The sequence below is a fragment of the Camelina sativa genome, chromosome 15 (assembly GCF_030686135.1).
Source record: "Camelina sativa cultivar CO46 ecotype springtype chromosome 15, ASM3068613v1".
Taxonomy (NCBI): Eukaryota; Viridiplantae; Streptophyta; class Magnoliopsida; order Brassicales; family Brassicaceae; genus Camelina; species Camelina sativa.
The window spans coordinates 24664845-24682897 of NC_141894.1; the positions used below are offsets into that span (position 1 = coordinate 24664845).

Here is an 18053-nt window from a genome sequence, read left to right on the forward strand (position 1 = left end):
AGCTTCTGCGTCGGTCGATGCTTCCTCAACTGGCATCGGTCGATGCATGTTGGCATCGGTCGATGCAGTGTCCTGGTCCTTTGTTTGTTGCGTGATGATTGTTACTTGTTGGTTATTGGTACTCTATTGCTTGTGTGTATAGCCCAGTAGATGGGAGGATTGCCTTACTGAGTGTTTATAAAATACTCATGCATTGCAATATGTGTTTGTGGTGCAGGTAAAGGCAAAGTGTGATCGTGGAATCCAGGCAATGAAGAGGAGGATGTTCTAGGGACTCGGATTTTATGTTGTCTAGCATTGCTAGGTTGCTAGAGTTGGGTCATTAGAACATTGCTAGGTTGCTGGTTCTATGATTTATGTTGTTTTGAATATTGGATCATGTGGAATAATGTTATATTTTTATTATTGGATTCTTATTTGGATATTAGTATTGATTTCCCCTGTTGTATGTGTTTGTGGTTAAGTGGCTAGTGGGTATGGGACCACTAGTTGTAGTTTATATTGTTATTATTAATTATTATTATTATTTTTTTTTAAAAAAAAGGTCGGTCCTTTCATTTTGGTATCAGAGCCCTTACAGTTCTAGGTTTGGGTTCACTAGGCTTTGTGCTGTAGATGTTTTGGATTGCATGTCTTGATTGATTATGTGAGTTAGTCAATTGTGTGTGGCATGGAGTCCTAGAACATCCTCTTCGAGCCTACTTGTGATTCCACGGTGAGTTTTATTTCTGAGTTAATTAGAAATTGTGTGCTTAGCCTTCTGTTCATGGTAGTGTAGATGGTTAGAGAGGATGCTGTTGCTGGTCGAGGTCGTGGACGCGGACGTGGTCGCGGACGTGGTCGTGGTAGGGGCAGAGTCCCAGTGGTTAGTGAGACCGAGGACCAGAGTGTGACAGCTGAGGGTGTTGGCAAGTCGCAGGGAGTTCTGGGGGATTCAGTGAGTGTGGCCGGAGGGGGCGGTGTGGATGCTCCAGTGGCCGGTGATGCTAGGGTCCCGGGTGTGGGAGCCCCAGCGGGTGGAGTCCCTGGTGTGGACATTGCGGCTTTGCTAGCACAGGTGTTAGAGCGGTTACCACCAGTGGTACCAGCTCAGACTCAGGTAGTGCCACCAGTGGTGGCGGAGGAGCGGTAGCCAGCGGCTGCGGATGTGGGGGTCCATGCTCGTTATCTCAACATGTTGACAGAGATGGGTCGGTTGCGCACTGAGCAGTTTTCAGGAGGTGTAGATCCTACTGCTGCGGATGCGTGGGGGACGAGAGTGGAACGTAATTTCCATACTCTGAGATGTCCTGAGGAGTTCTGGGTGGACATAGGGGTCTACTTTTTGAGTGGTGATGCTGAGTTGTGGTGGAGATCTGTGGCTGCTAGGAGGGCACAGCGGGAGATGACTTGGGCTGACTTCGTTTTGGAGTTCAACCACAAGTATTTTCCTAGAGAGGCATTGGATCGTTTGGAGGTGCAGTTCCTTCAGTTGTCTCAGGGGACACGGTCAGTGCGGGAGCTGGATTTGGAGTTCAGTTGACTTCTTTGTTATGGGGGTCGGGCTATGGAGTCTGAGGAGGCTCAGATCAGGAGGTTTTTGAGGGCTCTACGTGATGATTTGAGAGTTCTTTGTAGAGGGAGGTCTTATGCTACGCGTGCAGAGCTGGTTGAGACAGCAGCAGAGATTGAGGAGGATATCTGGGCACAGTCAGTGTCGGTTACTCCAGTGGGAGGCTACGCAGAAGCCGAGTGGTGCGGGTTGCTTCGGTTGTGAGAACAAGGATCACAAGGTTGCTAGTTGTCCTAAGAGGAGTGTTCCGACGGCAGGGCCTCGGGTATGTTATCATTGTAGGGAGGCAGGGCACATCAGGCCTTTCTGTCCCAAGTTGCAGCCGGTAGCAGTGGCAGCGTTGCAGCAGGTGCAGCCTGGAGGTCAGCGGGTGGCACGGATTGAGCAGACGCCATGTACTTACACGACAGCAGAGACTGGTGGAACCAGTGCCGGGGCGATCATAGGTATAATTTCTGGTACTTGAACTTTGTGAGTTTGTAGTAGGTACAGATTTTATGTTTTACTGTGATAAAGTGTTAGGTTCTCAACACATGAGGTTTGTGTAGGGACCTTGTTGGTGGGCGGGTTTAAGTCCCACGTTATGTTTGATTTTGGAGCTTCTCATAGCTTCATTATTCCGGAGTGTGCAGAGTGTGCGGGAATCTTAGGGGATCCCGGGGAGCGTACAGGAGTTGTCAGAGTTGCTGGGGGCAAGTTCCTGAGAGTTATTGGATGAGCTAGAGGGGTTGATATTCAGATCGCGGGGGAATCATGGCCAGCGGATTTGCTTATCAGTCCAGTGGAGTTATATGATGTTATTCTCGGGATGGATTGGTTGCATCGGCATATGGTGCATTTGGATTGCCATCGGGGTAGAGTGGAGTTTGAGCGTCCATGAGAGAAGTTGGTTTTCCAGGGTATTAGACCGACTTCAGGGAGTCTCGTGATCTCAGCCATTCAGGCTAGGAAGATGATCGAGAAGGGCCGTGAGGCTTATTTGGTTACTATATCTATGCCAGAGTCAGTGGGGAAGTCTACGGTTAGCGGTATTCCAATAGTGGAGTTTGAGGACGTGTTTCAGTCTTTGCAGGGATTACCACCATCTCGGTCGGATCCTTTCACCATTGAACTGGAACCGGGGACGACACCGTTATCCAAGGCTCCTTACAGAATGGCTCCAGCAGAGATGGCAGAGCTGAAGAAGCAGCTAGAGGATTTGTTGAGTAAGGGATTCATCCGTCCTAGTGTATTACCATGGGGAGCGCCGGTGTTGTTTGTGAAGAAGAAGGATGGGAGTTTCAGGTTATGTATCGATTATCGGGGTTTGAACCGGGTCACTGTGAAGAACAAGTATCCTCTTCCTAGGATCGATGAGTTGTTGGATCAGTTGAGGGGTGCTACCTGGTTCTCTAAGATGGATCTGGCGTCGGGTTATCATCAGATACCAATAGATGAGGCAGATGTGAGGAAGACTGCTTTCAGGACAAGGTATCGGCATTATGAGTTTGTGGTGATGCCTTTCGGGTTGACTAACGCACCAGCAGCGTTTATGAGATTGATGAACAGTGTGTTTCAGAAGTTTCTGGATGTATCTGTCATCATTTTCATCGACGATATCCTGGTTTATTCTAAGAGTCCTGAGGAGCATGCAGTGCATTTGAGGGCAGTTATGGAGAAACTGCGGGAGCAGAAGTTGTTTGCTAAGCTGAGCAAGTGTAGTTTTTGGCAGCGTGAGATGGGCTTTCTGGGTCACATTGTTTCTACAGAGGGGGTTTCTGTAGATCCAGAGAAGATTCAGGCTATTAGGGATTGGCCTAGACCGCAGAATGCCACAGAGATCAGGAGTTTCCTTGGATTGGCAGGATACTACAGGAGATTTGTACAGGGGTTTGCAAGCAGAGCACGTCCTATGACTAAGTTGACAGGGAAGGATGTTCCTTTTGTCTGGTTAGAGGAGTGTGAGGAAGGCTTTGCAAGCCTGAAGGAGATGTTGACTACTGCGCCAGTATTGGCTTTGCCTGAGCAGGGAGAACCCTATGTGGTTTACACATATGTATCTAGAATTGGTTTGGGGTGTGTTCTGATGCAGCATGGGAAGGTGATAGCCTATGCATCGCGGCAGTTGCGGGTGCATGAAGGCAACTATCCTACTCATGATTTGGAGATGGGTGCTGTAGTTTTTGCCCTGAAGATTTGGAGATCTTATCTTTATGGTGCAAAGGTACAGGTGTTTACAGATCATAAGAGCCTGAAGTATATATTCACTCAGCCTGAGCTGAATTTGAGACAGAGGCGGTGGATGGAGCTGGTGGCGGATTATGATTTGGAGATAGCCTATCACCCTGGTAAGGCTAACACGGTTGCAGATGCTCTGAGTCGGAAGAGGGTAGCTTCGGCTCAGGAGCAGGAGATGGAGTCCCTGGTAGGGGAGATCATTGCCTTGAGTTTGTGTGCTGTTTCACTGAAACCGTTGGGTTTGGAAGCAGTTGACAGAGCAGATCTTCTGAGTAGGGTGAGGTTGGCACAGGAGAAGGATTTGGGGCTGGTGAATGCCTCAAAAGATGTTGATTCTGAATAGCAGGTCTCAGATAATGGTACTATCTTGGTGCATGGTCGGGTTTGTGTGCCCAAGGATGAGGAGTTGAGGCAGGAGATTCTGAGAAAGGCTCATGCGAGCAAGTTGTCTATTCATCCAGGAGCGACTAAGATGTACCGTGACCTTAAGAGGTACTATCATTGGGTCGGGATGAAGAAGGATGTAGCTAGTTGGGTCGCGAGGTGCGATGTATGCCAGCTAGTGAAAGCTGAGCATCAGGTTCCTGGTGGTTTACTGAAGAGTTTACCCATTCCTGAGTGGAAGTGGGATATGATTACCATGGATTTTGTGGTAGGATTGCCAGTGTCACGAACCTTTGATGCTATTTGGGTCATTGTGGACCGGTTGACTAAGTCAGCACATTTTCTGGCCATTAAGAAGACTGATGGAGCAGCGGTCTTGGCTAAGAAGTATGTGAGAGAAGTAGTCAGATTGCATGGGGTGCCAGCGAGCATTGTGTCTGACAGAGATTCTAAGTTCACTTCGGTGTTCTGGCAGGCTTTTCAGGCAGAGATGGGCACTAAGGTGCATATGAGTACAGCTTATCATCCTCAGACAGATGGACAGTCTGAGAGGACGATCCAGACGTTGGAGGATTTGCTGAGGATGTGTGTTTTGGATTGGGGTGGCCATTGGGCAGATCACCTGAACCTGGTAGAATTTGCTTACAACAACAGCTATCAGGCGAGTATTGGTATGGCTCCTTATGAGGCTTTGTATGGGAGGCCGTGTCATACACCGTTATGCTGGACTCAGGTGGGGGAGAGGAGCATGTACGGGGTAGATTTTGTTCAGGAGACCTCAGAGAAGATTCGGGTTCTCAAGCTGAACATGAAAGAGGCTCAGGATAGGCAGAGGAGTTATGCTGATAGGAGGAGGAAAGATATTGAGTTTCAGGTAGGAGACAGAGTGTACCTCAAGATGGCTATGTTGCGGGGTCCGAACAGGTCATTGACTGAGACTAAGTTGAGTCCAAGGTATATGGGTCCGTTCAGAGTGATCGAGCGAGTTGGACCAGTGACATATAGACTGGAGTTACCTGAGGTTATGCGAGCTTTCCACAAGGTATTCCATGTGTCTATGTTGCTTAAGTGTCTCCGTGAGGATGATCAGTTGGTGGCTAAGATTCCTGAAGATCTTCAGCCTAACAAGACTTTGGAGGCGAGACCAGTGAGGGTTCTCGAGAGGAGGATAAAGGAACTTCGGAAGAAGAAGATTCCTTTGATGAGAGTCCTTTGGGACTGTAATGGTGTGGAGGAGCAGACTTGGGAGCCTGAGGCGAGGATGAAGGCAAGGTTTAAGAAGTGGTATGAGAAGCAACCGCGACTTGAACTTGCCTAGTCTGGTTCCGTCTGTAATCTGTGGCTGGAGCGGGAATGGAGTATTCCAGCCCATCTCTCTTGTTACTCGGCCGCTTGGGGTGGTTGGTTGTGCGACTCAGTAACAAGATGAGGTGGTGCTCGGGATACAAAGTTTTCCGTGAGGCGGGATTTGGGAAAGGTTTCCCGAATTAGAAGTTTCCTAAAGTGGAAAGGTTCCAGAAATGGAAAGTGCTATTTATGGAAAGTTTTTCGGGAGAGAGAATTTGTCCATTGTAGCGGTGGGAAGCCTTGGAGGGGGCTTTTCTGGCCTTTGTGGCGGACTTTCGAGTCAGTGTGCCCGTGTGTGGCGGTCTTTTTGGACAATGTGTGATCTTTGTGACGGGCTTTTTAGCCAGAGTGTCTTTGTGACGGTCCTCTTTAGGACATTTGTGTGGCCTTGGTGGCGGTCCTTTTTAGGACATTTGTTTGGCCTTTGTGGCAGGCTGTTTAGCCAGAGTGTCTTTGTGACGGTCCTTCGGGACAGATGGCCTTTGTGGCGGGCTGTTTAGCCAGAGCGTCTTTGTGACGGTCCTTCGGGACAGATGGCCTATGTGGCGGGCTGTTTAGCCAGAGTGTCTTTGTGACGGTCCTTTGGGATAGATGGCCTTTATGGCGGGCTGTTTAGCCAGAGTGTCTTCGTGACGGTCCTTCGGGACAGATGGCCTTTGTGGCGGGCTGTTTAGCCAGAGTGTCTTCGTGACGGTCCTTCGGGACAGATGGCCTTTGTGGCGGGCTTTGTTTGGCCTTGGTGGCGGTCCTCTTTAGGACATTTTGTTTGGCCTTGGTGGCAGTCCTCTTTAGGACATTTTGTTTGGCCTTTGTGGCGGCCCTTGTGGCGTGTATATGATCCTTGTGTGGTCATGAGGTATTCCAGTGAGGGGATATGTGGTTGGTAGGACATTGAGATGTTTTACGCGAGCCACGGGAGGGAAACCTGGATAGGGATAGGACTCAGACGTGTTCAGAATTGTTTGCTCGCGACCCTTGGAGGACTTTGGTTCTCCTAGTACTGCCATATTCGGAGACTTTGTGACTTTAGAGTATGGTTGGTATATCGACTTCGGACGACGGTCCGGAGGCGCGCTGTAGGGTGACGACCCGAGAGACGAGTTTGGATTTTTCCTTATATATATATTATGGCATGCGGGCTTAGGCCCGATGAGGAGCCAACATTGGCATGCAGACTTAGGTCTGATGAGGAGCCAATGAAACTCAAGGTTTAGGCCTATGAGAAAAAGGAAAGTCCAAAAGTCGAGAGCAAATGTCGCCTGGAGCGTGAGTCTATCGCCTAGAGGTGACCTTCTGTAGAACAGTCGGAGGAGTGCGGGCCGTGGAGACGGTTGCACGGGAGTCCTTGGCTGATGGTTGATCAGGTTTCGAGGACGAATCCAGTTTGGTGGGGGAGAATTGTAACATCCATGAACCGGAATTCCGGTTTGGGATGTGCATCGATCGATGCAGTAGGAGCATCGGTCGATGCTGGCTCAATTCTGTGCGTTTTGACTTAAGTCAAACACTCGTTTTGAGTTAGGGAAAACCCTTAAACGCAAGTTTTTGTCTCATTCGAGGGATTGGCCGATTTTTGGAGAGAAAGAAAGAGACAAAACTGTTCTTGAGCGTTCACGAGATTTCTGGAGATTTGGGGCGTTTCTAGGTGAGATCTGTAGCTGGGATTGTTGTAGGAGCTTCCTAGAAGCGTGTTCTTGCTTGTTTGTTGTTCAGATTCGTCTTGGCACAGGTAAGTGCATGACCATGGCTTATCTAAGCTAGAGGAACCTTTAACTTGCTTGTTTTGTGTTGTTAGGCTTGTTAGATTGTTGGTATGGACGTTAGGAAGCTTTCTTGTGGCTTGGGAATGAGTTTCTGTGGTTGTAGGAACGAAATCCGGCGAGAAGCTTCGGGGAAATCACGGTGCTCGACGTTGCGTCGATCGATGCATAGCTTGCATCGGTCGATGCAAGTGCGAGGACAGCGCGATAAACTTTAGGGTTTTCGTGTTGCGTCGAGCATGCGTCGGTCGATGCAGATTGGGTATTGGTCGATGCAAGTTGCACTTGCATTGGTCGATGCAGCTTCTGCGTCGGTCGATGCTTCCTTAACTGGCATTGGTCGATGCATGTTGGCATTGGTCGATGCAGTGTCCTGGTCCTTTGTTTGTTGCGTGATGATTGTTACTTGTTGGTTATTGGTACTCTATTGCTTGTGTGTATAGCCCAGTAGATGGGAGGATTGCATTACTGAGTGTTTATAAAATACTCATGCATTGCAATATGTGTTTGTGGTGCAGGGAAAGGCAAAGTGTGATCGTGGAATCTAGGCAATGAAGAGGAGGATGTTCTAGGGACTTGGATTTTATGTTGTCTGGCATTGCTAGGTTGCTAGAGTTGGGTCATTAGAACATTGCTAGGTTGCTGGTTCTATGATTTATGTTGTTTTGAATATTGGATCATGTGGAATAATGTTATATTTTTATTATTGGATTCTTATTTGGGTATTAGTATTGATTTCCGCTGTTGGATGTGTTTGTGGTTAGGTGGCTAGTGGGTATAGGACCACTAGTTGTAGTTTATATTATTATATTACTAGGCGGTGTCCCGTGCGTTGCACGAGTTTGTTTTCTTGCATTTGAAATTGAGATTTTATGTAATATGTGAGTTTTTGATGTATCTTTTGTTTGTTTATTTTTTTTATTACTTTGAGAATGAATCCATTTTAGTTTTTTGTTCTTTCTATATATTACTATATTTTGTATTGTGTTTTGTGAAATTTAGAAAGTGTTTAATTTTTCTTAGCTTGTGTTTAAAATATCAGCTAAGTTTTTTTACAAATTATTGAAGAATTAAAAACATGTCCAATAAGTTAATGAAACAAATTTTATTTATCATATTTTACTGAATTTATAAATGTAGTAAAGCTTATAGTACTAATTTTGTTTTACAATTATGTTATGTGATGTAAGGTCTCAAAATATCTAGGTCCGGCTACAGCAGTCAACATCGTTGAAGCTTCGGTAGTAAGCGCTGAATGGAGTGGTGGTCCAATCGGCCTTGACTCGTCGGCCTTGTGTGGCCCAATCATCAGCTTCCCAAAGACTTGATCAGTTTATCTTCATCGGCTGACTCTTTGGGTAAGCCACACCATTAGCCTCGTTGTTCTTGAACACTCAGATTGAAATTCCATCCACAAGAAAACTTTTGAGATCCCAAGGAAAACAATTAAAAAAAAAAACAAATTCAAGAACAGTGATTTTGGCAACTGAAAACGGTTTAAAAAATAGAACTAATCAAGAAAATTAAGATATGTTGATTAGTCTAAATATAATTCTAAAAACTTATGTTAACAATCAAACAGCATCGTGACAGTTCTGAACGTCTCGTTAACGCTCAATAAGATTTAGAACATTGAGTTGAAGCTGTTGATATTGCTTACTTGATGTTCAAAGGGTTCCAAAGGACAGTGTAGGTGTGGAGATCCGTAGTGGAATTGAACCACAGATAGAACTGCATTTCGCAGTTACCTTTGCCTCCTGTGAACACATTCGTATGAAGAACTTAAGGCTGTCTGATAACATTACTACCCAAGAACTTGAAATCGATTTCATCCCATGTCTCGCCTTTTGAAGAAAGCTATAAAAGACATTCTAAATGTTAGATCGAAAATTAAACAAACGATGCCACAAAGTTTAATAGGAACGAAGACATATGAAGTTTTTACATATGTAGTAAGCAGTGACGGTTCCGGCTGAGTTTCCTGCGATAAGTTTCATCTTCATGTCGATCTTTCCGAACAAGTACTCCTTCTTTGATTGAAAACCTGAATCGGAGGTCTTGTCTAGAGTACAGTAAGGAGTTTTCATTTTTACAAAAGTGACAAGAAAATTAAAAGAAATTGAGACCTTACAAATGAAAGATGATAGTTAGTGGAAAGTGTACGTACCTTTACTAATTTACAGGAAATCAGAAATTAATTTTGTTCTTACTATGTAATGAAAGTAGATTTATAATATTCACAATTAATTATGTCTTAATGTCATTTAAAAAAATAAATTTAATTGTATTAATATCATACGAATGACAGTTATATTTTTAAGAATCCATTGTTATTAGTCTTATTACTCTAAAGATATGTAGTTTAGTGTGGGATTTTAGTAGCCTTACGTTACAAAATTGTGATTTTTTCGGGCTCATTTTTGCTTTTAATACACTTTACTTTCATATACAGTTTTGTTTCTAATTTACATTGCTCTAGATTGAGGCTAAGTTACAACACATTAAAAGATAAGAGCTGAGTACAATTGGTTTTTGTAACGTTTAGATTAAAGCCAAAATTAGTTGCATGCATTTATTTAACCATACGTGTAGTTTAAATAGTCGAATATACAAATAAAACCGTGTAGTCAAATTTGCTCTATATACAAATAGAACCGTGTAGTCTAAATAGTCGACTATGACGCTGTACGTAGTCTAACATATATGTACTGTATTTTAGAACATTGCTTAGGATACCTAAAATACATAATGTATATGTCGTCAACTCATTACGTTTTTTATAGATACAGCCCCAATAGTTGTGTTGTGATCACAATTCACATATGTACACTTAACTACGAAATGAATGCCAAAAGTGTAAATTAACGTTACAAACTTAACCATTAGTTGGATCTTAAATACCATTTAGTTAGTAAAAATCAACAGACTCATGTAATACACCAATGAAGTTAAAATAACGAAAACTCATCAGTTTATTATACTCAAAATTATTGAAATATAATAAAATAAATAATTAAAATATACGAAAACAAAACAAAAAAATCCCGTCCAACGTGTTACGCCGTAATTTGTTTTTTTTTTCTGGTTAAATCCATGACGACAAAATTCTTTGGCCCGTTAACCATTTACGTTCCATTCTCCATTTTCAGCCTATTCTTCAATATGATGTTTGTTTAGTCGACGATGTAATTTTGTCGGCAACTTCAAATTGGCGGTGAGCAACTTTCGGTGTTCCGGCAGTTTTCTCATCTGCAACATGAACCTAGGACTGTCATCTTAAAACGTGTGTCTTTTTATATATAATTGGGTTCATATTTGTGCTTCAATAAGGCTTTGTATTACATTCTTGTAATATACCATTTTGGATTTTGTTATATAAAAAACGAATTAGCCTTTTATTATTTAAAAAAATATGGGCTTTAATAAGGCTTTGTATCACATCTTTGTAATATATTCTTTTGGTTTTGTTATAGAAAAAATGAATGGGCCTTTAGAAAGAAAAAAACCTAAAAAAATAAATTAGAGGATTCAGAGATGACACGTGGCAGATAGATAGAGCTTCTTAGAGGGTGTAACCCTACTTTATTATATTAGATATTGTTATTATTTATTATTATTTATTTTATTTTTTTTTTAAAAAAAAGGTCGGTCCTTTCAATAATAAATAACTTAACTTTGTTGAAACTTTTGAGGATATAGTAAGCTTATTTTTTCTATTATAGTAACTAGATGAGTACCCGCACACTGCGCGGGTTATCTTTTGGTGATATGAACAATTATATTTTCACTGTCAATATGAGATCTTGTATTGAGTAGTCAAAAACTAAAGCACAAACCATGGTTAACAATATCATGTGACTGAAAATTTGGAGTAGTCACCGCAAATGATTGAATCTTCTTTTTCTCTCGCACTATAGCAGTTAAAAAAACTATAGTAAATTTGGCCAATTCCCAAGTCACATAATCTATTCTACCTCTTAAGAATCAAACACAAAATGACCAGTTTTTCTTATGAGAGTTAGGCAACTTTCATAATATAGATTATTAATACTTGTAATTTATCCTAAGGAAGCTACTCAACTCATTGTGTCTTATGTTATATTCAATCTTTACTGGTATTTCGTCTTCTATTGAATACCTCAAACCTTACTTATGTCTTTTGGTTGTCTACTTTGTCTTCACCTAATCAGTGTGTCTTCATGTTCAGTTTCATTTCTAGTTAGCTGCTTTTTCTATTCATTATCTTCAGCCTATTAAAAAGGGAATATTGTGACAAAAAAAAATTGTGACAGTTTGGCTGGTCAAAATGTTGTAACGATTTACATACAAAACTATGACATATTTAATTAACCATAAATATGTTACCTTTTAGTCATAATACCCTTTTTGTCATCATAGAAATTTTACTGAAATTGAGAATGCAAACATAGCTCTTTATGTTAAAAATAAATATTAAAAATCATATAGATTGATATAGTAAGATTTAGTATATATTTATAAATAAAAAAAATAAGAGACATAAAGATAGATGGTTCCCTATACATTTTACACAAAAAAAATCCAAAAGAAAATAATTTTTGACAGGATTATATTGCTAGTTTATATATATGCATTCTTGCATATTCAAAGCCAACAATAACATTCAATTATTAGCAAAGACTTAAAAATAATTATGGATCTCATAGGCAATATGTTGAGTTATTATGAATTATCCAATTCTCCTACAACACAAAGCTTATTACCTTTTTACATCATGTGGAGGATTTGGAAAACAAAGAACAACTATCTTTTTAACAAGTTTTGGGAAAGTCCATCCAAAATAACTTTAAAAGCAATCGCTGAGGTGAAAGAATGGATAAACAATACAATTTTATTTTTGATGGATACAACTATACAACAAACTACACCATCTGAATAACTTCGATGGACTACCCCAATTTATCCTTACCCAAAATGTAATTTTGATGCAAGTTTTAATCAACAAACATTAGAAACAAGAGGAGGCTGGATTATGAGAGATCATCAAAGCGTTAGTAAGGTTTGGGGTTCATCAAGCTTATCTACTACATCTTCTCCTTTGAGAACCGAAACTAAAGCTCTCCTAGCAACTATTCAACAAGTTTGTATTTGTAGTTATACATCAGTAATATTTGAAGGAGAATGTGAGGTATTAATTAAAGTGATCAATGGAATTTATAACAGGTGCGAGATCGAGAGTATGGTGCAAGACATTCGCTTATGGGCTATAAAGTTTACGTCTAATTTCTTTACTTTTGTGAATATCATTCTTGTAATAGTGTTGTAGACTATCTCGCTAAAGATTGTTTATATAATGGTGATTTCTCTGACACTGTAAATCCACCTTTAAGGGTAGAACAATTGATGTGTATTGATTTAAGAAATTAATACAATAATTTGTTGGTGAAAAAGAAAAACCATGGGTCTCATATGAAAAGGGCCATACATATACAAAAAGCATGAAATCAGAAATATATATATATATATATATATATATATATATAAATTTAATGTTATGGAGACATTAAAAAAAAAATTGTGTGATGCTCGTTGGTATTAGTCATGGAATTGCGTGTTATTCTTCCTAAACCAAGCAGAGTGTTAATTAAAGTGTTTCAAAAATTGAAAATTCGTTTAAAATATTTCACAACAGGGAAGAAATAGAAGAATTAGTGGCTTTTGATTAAATAGTTTTTTAACAGATCTACCACACTGCAAAACTTTTCTTTTTCTTTCTACCACATTTGATAAATCCTTTCATCCGATACCACAATCAAATGAAAAAGAAGAAAATACCCTTTGTTTAATATAGAAATATATAATATAATATATATTTTATTCTTCATGCTTATCTCTCACACACTCTCTCTCTCTGTTTCTCTCTCTTTTCTTTTGTTTTTCTTACAAATATTTACATTCACTTCATTATCTTTTAGATCTACAAGCTTAATTAATTAAAATTCTTCATAAATTATCTTTCTCAGTTACATTCGTATCCATACTTCATATTCTCTAAGATTCGTTCATTATCTTTTAGATCTACAAGCTTAATTAATTAAAATTCTTCATAAATTATCTTTCTCAGTTACATTCGTATCCATACTTCATATTCTATAAGATTCGTTTGTAGACAAATCGAAACTTATTTTTTGGATACCTATTTTTTCACAGTATTTAATTGGTCCACGGCATTATGTTTTTGGTCTATCATATTTCGTTTCCACCATTATAATTTTTTCTATAATTTGAAATCTTTTCGTAGCCGTCAATATTTCTTTCCTAAATTCTTATCATAGAAAAGTTACCAAATTTTTTGTTCGTGGACAAGCGTCATCCACTTTGATCTTTTGAACTATGATTCTTTTACTTGTAACTGTGGACAGTTTATTTTTACTAATACTTATGGATAAGTTACTTAAATTATGTTGGCAGACAAAAATTTGAAACAAAACAAATTTCGTAAATTTGATAGACAATAACTATTGTCCACCACGTTTGTTTATTCTTTGGTCCACAAAAAAACATAAAGATAATTAATAATTAATATTCTATTATGGGTTACACGTCATAAAAAACAATTTTATCTCTTTAAATCTGTCACTTTTTGCAGGGATAATTTTGTCTTTTTATAAGTGATAAAAATTTTTTTTTTTTGACAACAAAAGATCAGCTCATATGAGCCAATACGAAGGAAAGAAATTTACAAATAAAATATGTTGCGGTGAAGTATGCGCTTGGCGTGCCAAAGAATCCGCACTAACATTAGCACTTATGGGAATGAAAGATAAGGAGAAAGACGTGAACTCCTCCCTATCTGACTCTATGTCATCGAGATAAGTCTTGAACGCCGGCCAGTCTTGAGGGGAAGACACCATCTTCACCAAGTCTAAGCAATCTGTAAAAAAAGTTACTTCTCGAAAATCATGTCCAATCATGCAGCACAAAGCCCAAACAAAAGCTTCTACTTCTGAATGCAAAGGGGAAAGACTCTGACGGAAATTGGTGGCTCCTTTTATCGTCGAACCATCTGAAGCAGTTGAACACACCCAACCTGCACCCGCGTAATCGCCTCCCATTTTCCATGATCCATCAACAAAACACCGGTAGCCCGAAAAGACAGTGGGAAGCGACCCTACTCGTCTTGTCCCTCTATCATTAGTGGCACAAGGAATCAATGATAGTTCCTCTACTTCCTCCTCTGTTTGAGCCTGTAACCATGTGGTAGACTCCCCTACCGCTATCCTAACAACATCCTCGAGCTTGTCGATAATATTCTCAAAGACACAAGCATTTCGCACCTTCCAAATATACCACATAATCCAAGGGAAAGCCGCAATCTGAGTACCCGGATTGTCAGTACCCAAAAAGTGATCCACATTGGCATACAGAGAGTCTGTGGGGAAAGAAACCTGACCGACCGGTACCTGAGCTAACACCCAAGCCTGTCGAGCTGGCGGACACCAAAAAATAGCATGATTAACCGTTTCCTCATCCGCCCCACAGCGGGCACACCCTGAGTCACAAGAAATGCCCCGCCTCCTCAAATTCGCCGAAACTGAGATACATCCGGATAATACTTGCCACAAGAAGTGTTGTATCTTTGGTGGACACGCCACCCGCCAAACTCCTGCTAGAAGCAGAGTAATGTCCGGCCCAAGGCGAGGCACGAGCGACCCTTGTTTTGCCGAATGTTCCGAATTATACCCTGATTTTACTGAATACTTTCTGATTTTGTAAAGTGCCAACCCAACGAGTCAACCGTCTGAGGACTACCCAAAGGTATAGCCCGATTAAAACAGCCTCCTCCCGGGGAAAATGCTCAAGGAGCATATCAAAACGCCAAGAATTAGTTTGACGGTCAATAAGATGTGAAATTTTCAGAGAGGGGTCCTGGAAAGGTCCCTTACTCACAGCTGGTCTTGGGGCTTGAGCTGGTATCCATGGGTCAGTCCATATAGAAATGGAATCACCAGAGCCAACCCGTATAATCAGTCCTTTGTTGACCAAAGATCTAGCTGAAACAATACTCCGCCACCCATAGGATGGAGAATAAGAACGAATAGGATCCATAGGATTTGAGTTCCTGTAATACATGTCCTTAAAAACTCGTGCAAAAAGGGAATCAGGAGCCTCAATCAGTCGCCACAACTGTTTTGCCAATAAGGCAATGTTAAAGTCATCTACATTCCTAAAACCCAGACCCCTCAACTGCTTGCTCCCACATAACTTCTCCCAGGCTAACCAATGCATCCCCCGAGACTGCCCTGAACTCCACCAAAAATTCGTCACCGCACTAGTTAGTTTCAATGTGACTGTTTTTGGCAGACGGAAACAGGACATAACAAAAGTAGGTACCGCAGTGGCGACAGATTTTATCATAACCTCTTTCCCTCCTCTAAACAGTTGTTTCGCTGTCCACCCATTTGCACGGCTCTGTAAACAATTCCGAACGTAAGAGAAAACTTTCGCCTTGGACCCTCCCAGACTTTCCGGTATCCCTAAATACGACCCCATCCCACCCAGCTTTGAAATACCCAGCACCTCCTGCACCTCACGCTTGACTCCTTCATCTACCTTGTGATAAAAGTTGATTTATAGTAGTTTTGAAAAACGGTTTTCACATGTGATAGTTTAGAAAAGTTTTTTTTTAGGAAATGTGTGTAGTTTCCACTAAATTCCCTTGATTAAACATCTTTCACTCTATGTCATCTCTTATGTGGCCCACCTAAAATCGTAAGATGATAATGAACTTTATGAGAATAATGTGACATAAAAAATAAGGTTTTATAGATGAGATAGAAGAAAGCAGAGAAGACTGAAAAATTACACATGGGATAGAAGTTTGATTTGATACGGGCTTCTCACACTCGAGAAAGTCATTTGGGGATCTCCCTGTGTTGCATCGGCACCTTCGTCATAAGAATCGTTGAAAGATCTGATAATGGCTTAACAACAACCTTTTCCAAGACAATATGGTTAAGAAAATATTAGCCTTAACAATCTCCCATCTCCAGTGGCTGTACTTGCATTCGTATGTCAGCGATGTGTGACATAATGCCAACGTTGCTCTATAGCAATCGGTTGGCGAGAATTTAAAGATTCAAAATTTTGGAAAAGTAGAGAGAAATGAGTCTCCAGTTTGGTGACTTGAATTTGTAGAAGATGTAAACTGTTTCTATGATCTAGTGATCGTGATAAGGTGGTGTCGTGGTGATAGTGTGGAAAAACTTTAGGGAATTTTGTCTTTGTTTTTTTGATGATACAAATTTCTTAACTAATAACGATGATAAGGAGAAGGGAAAAAAAGGTTTTGTGTTATCCTTTTCTTCTTACTCATATAATATTGATGTGTGTAATTAGAAAAATGGTTACTGATGTTTAAAATACATACACAACTTAAGTGATTATTAATGTTTATATAAGCATACAAAATTGGAAGTGAAAATTAAAAAAAAAACGCATACAAAATATTAACAAAAGAAATCATAATAATTCCCTCTGTTCTCTCGCTTATAAATATCCATCCGTGCAGTTGAAGAAAAGTTGTTGTGCGTACTAAAAGAAGAAGCTCTATCTTTCTTTACGTCGTTGAAGATGATGAGTCGTCGTCAGGATCCCCTCATGGATACTCGAAGCTGGGTGAACTCGAAGTTGACTACCACGGCCAAGAATTTAGGTTCCCCAAGGATGAGATCAGAATTCATCACCTATCACCAGCCAGTGACGCAAAATTAAATACCCACCTCTTGCGATTCTGAAAACAATCGAGTCGTCGGCCTTGCACTGCAAGCTTGGGCCTTCTTCTCAAATCAATTCCCCAGATTTGGTGGAGCTCCACCAAGTATGTTGCAACGAACTCAAGGTAAGAAACTCTGCTTGTCTTTTAAGACTTTCACCCAACTTATTGATTCAGATCGATGGTGATTCTTGGGTTTCTTTACATTCTCAGACTGCCGTACGTGGTTTTGCTCGGAAACGATGAGGAAGTTCATTTAGTTGCAATGCGGAGTAGGGATCATAACTTTCCATGTTTCTGGGTCTTCTCAGTCGCGTCAGGTCTTTACGATTCATAGCAATCGTGTTAGATCTTGATGAAACTTTAATTGCTGCAAATTCTATGGCATTGTTTCGAGAGAAAATAAAGAATCTTGAAGCGAGCATTCGACAAGAGACTGATCCAGCCAAGAGATTGAATTCGACAGAGGCGTTGAAGGGATATAAATTTTACATGAATCTTCTTGAGCAGTATATTGCTGATGACGCCGTGGTCGTTAACGGAGAAACGTTTAGGGCTGAACCTGAGGAAGTCTTTGATGGCCAAGAGAAATTTCATAGACCCGTGATTAGATGTGCCCAGAGGAACGTTATACTGACTCGTATTGATCCAAAGGTTAGAATATCTAATTTTGTGTTTGTCTTGATTTACTACCTACTTTTTGTTGGAACTCAAAAAACTAGTGTATGCTTGTGAAAGTCAGACCAGATTGGGAAGATTTAAGAAACTCTTTAACAGGAGTAACAGCAAAATATTTTGAAGTTTATACCCATAACGTCATGCGAGTAATTAATGTGTCTTCTCTTCTATTTATAGGGCTTAGCCAATAGGCCTCTGAGTCAAGCAAGACAACTCGCCATCGGTTTCAGAACATACTTTTTCAGGTGACTTGTCTTTGCTTCTCTGGAGGTTTGAATGACTTATGCTTGTGAATACTGTTTCTGAAAATGTTTCTTTCAGGCAGTTTGATAGTTTCCTGCGTACAAGACCTGTTTGCTAC

At 40.8% G+C, this 18053-nt stretch overlaps 1 long non-coding RNA gene across 1 annotated transcript; it reads right to left on the minus strand.

Annotated features, from left to right (window-relative positions):
- Positions 1-8346: 8346 nt before the first annotated feature.
- LOC104728078 (uncharacterized) lies at positions 8347-9359 on the minus strand. Its single transcript, XR_015581682.1, has 3 exons — positions 9206-9359; positions 8921-9117; positions 8347-8682 (listed from the first exon to the last, which is right to left on the minus strand). It is a non-coding gene; the product is annotated as an uncharacterized LOC104728078 (long non-coding RNA).
- Positions 9360-18053: the final 8694 nt, after the last annotated feature.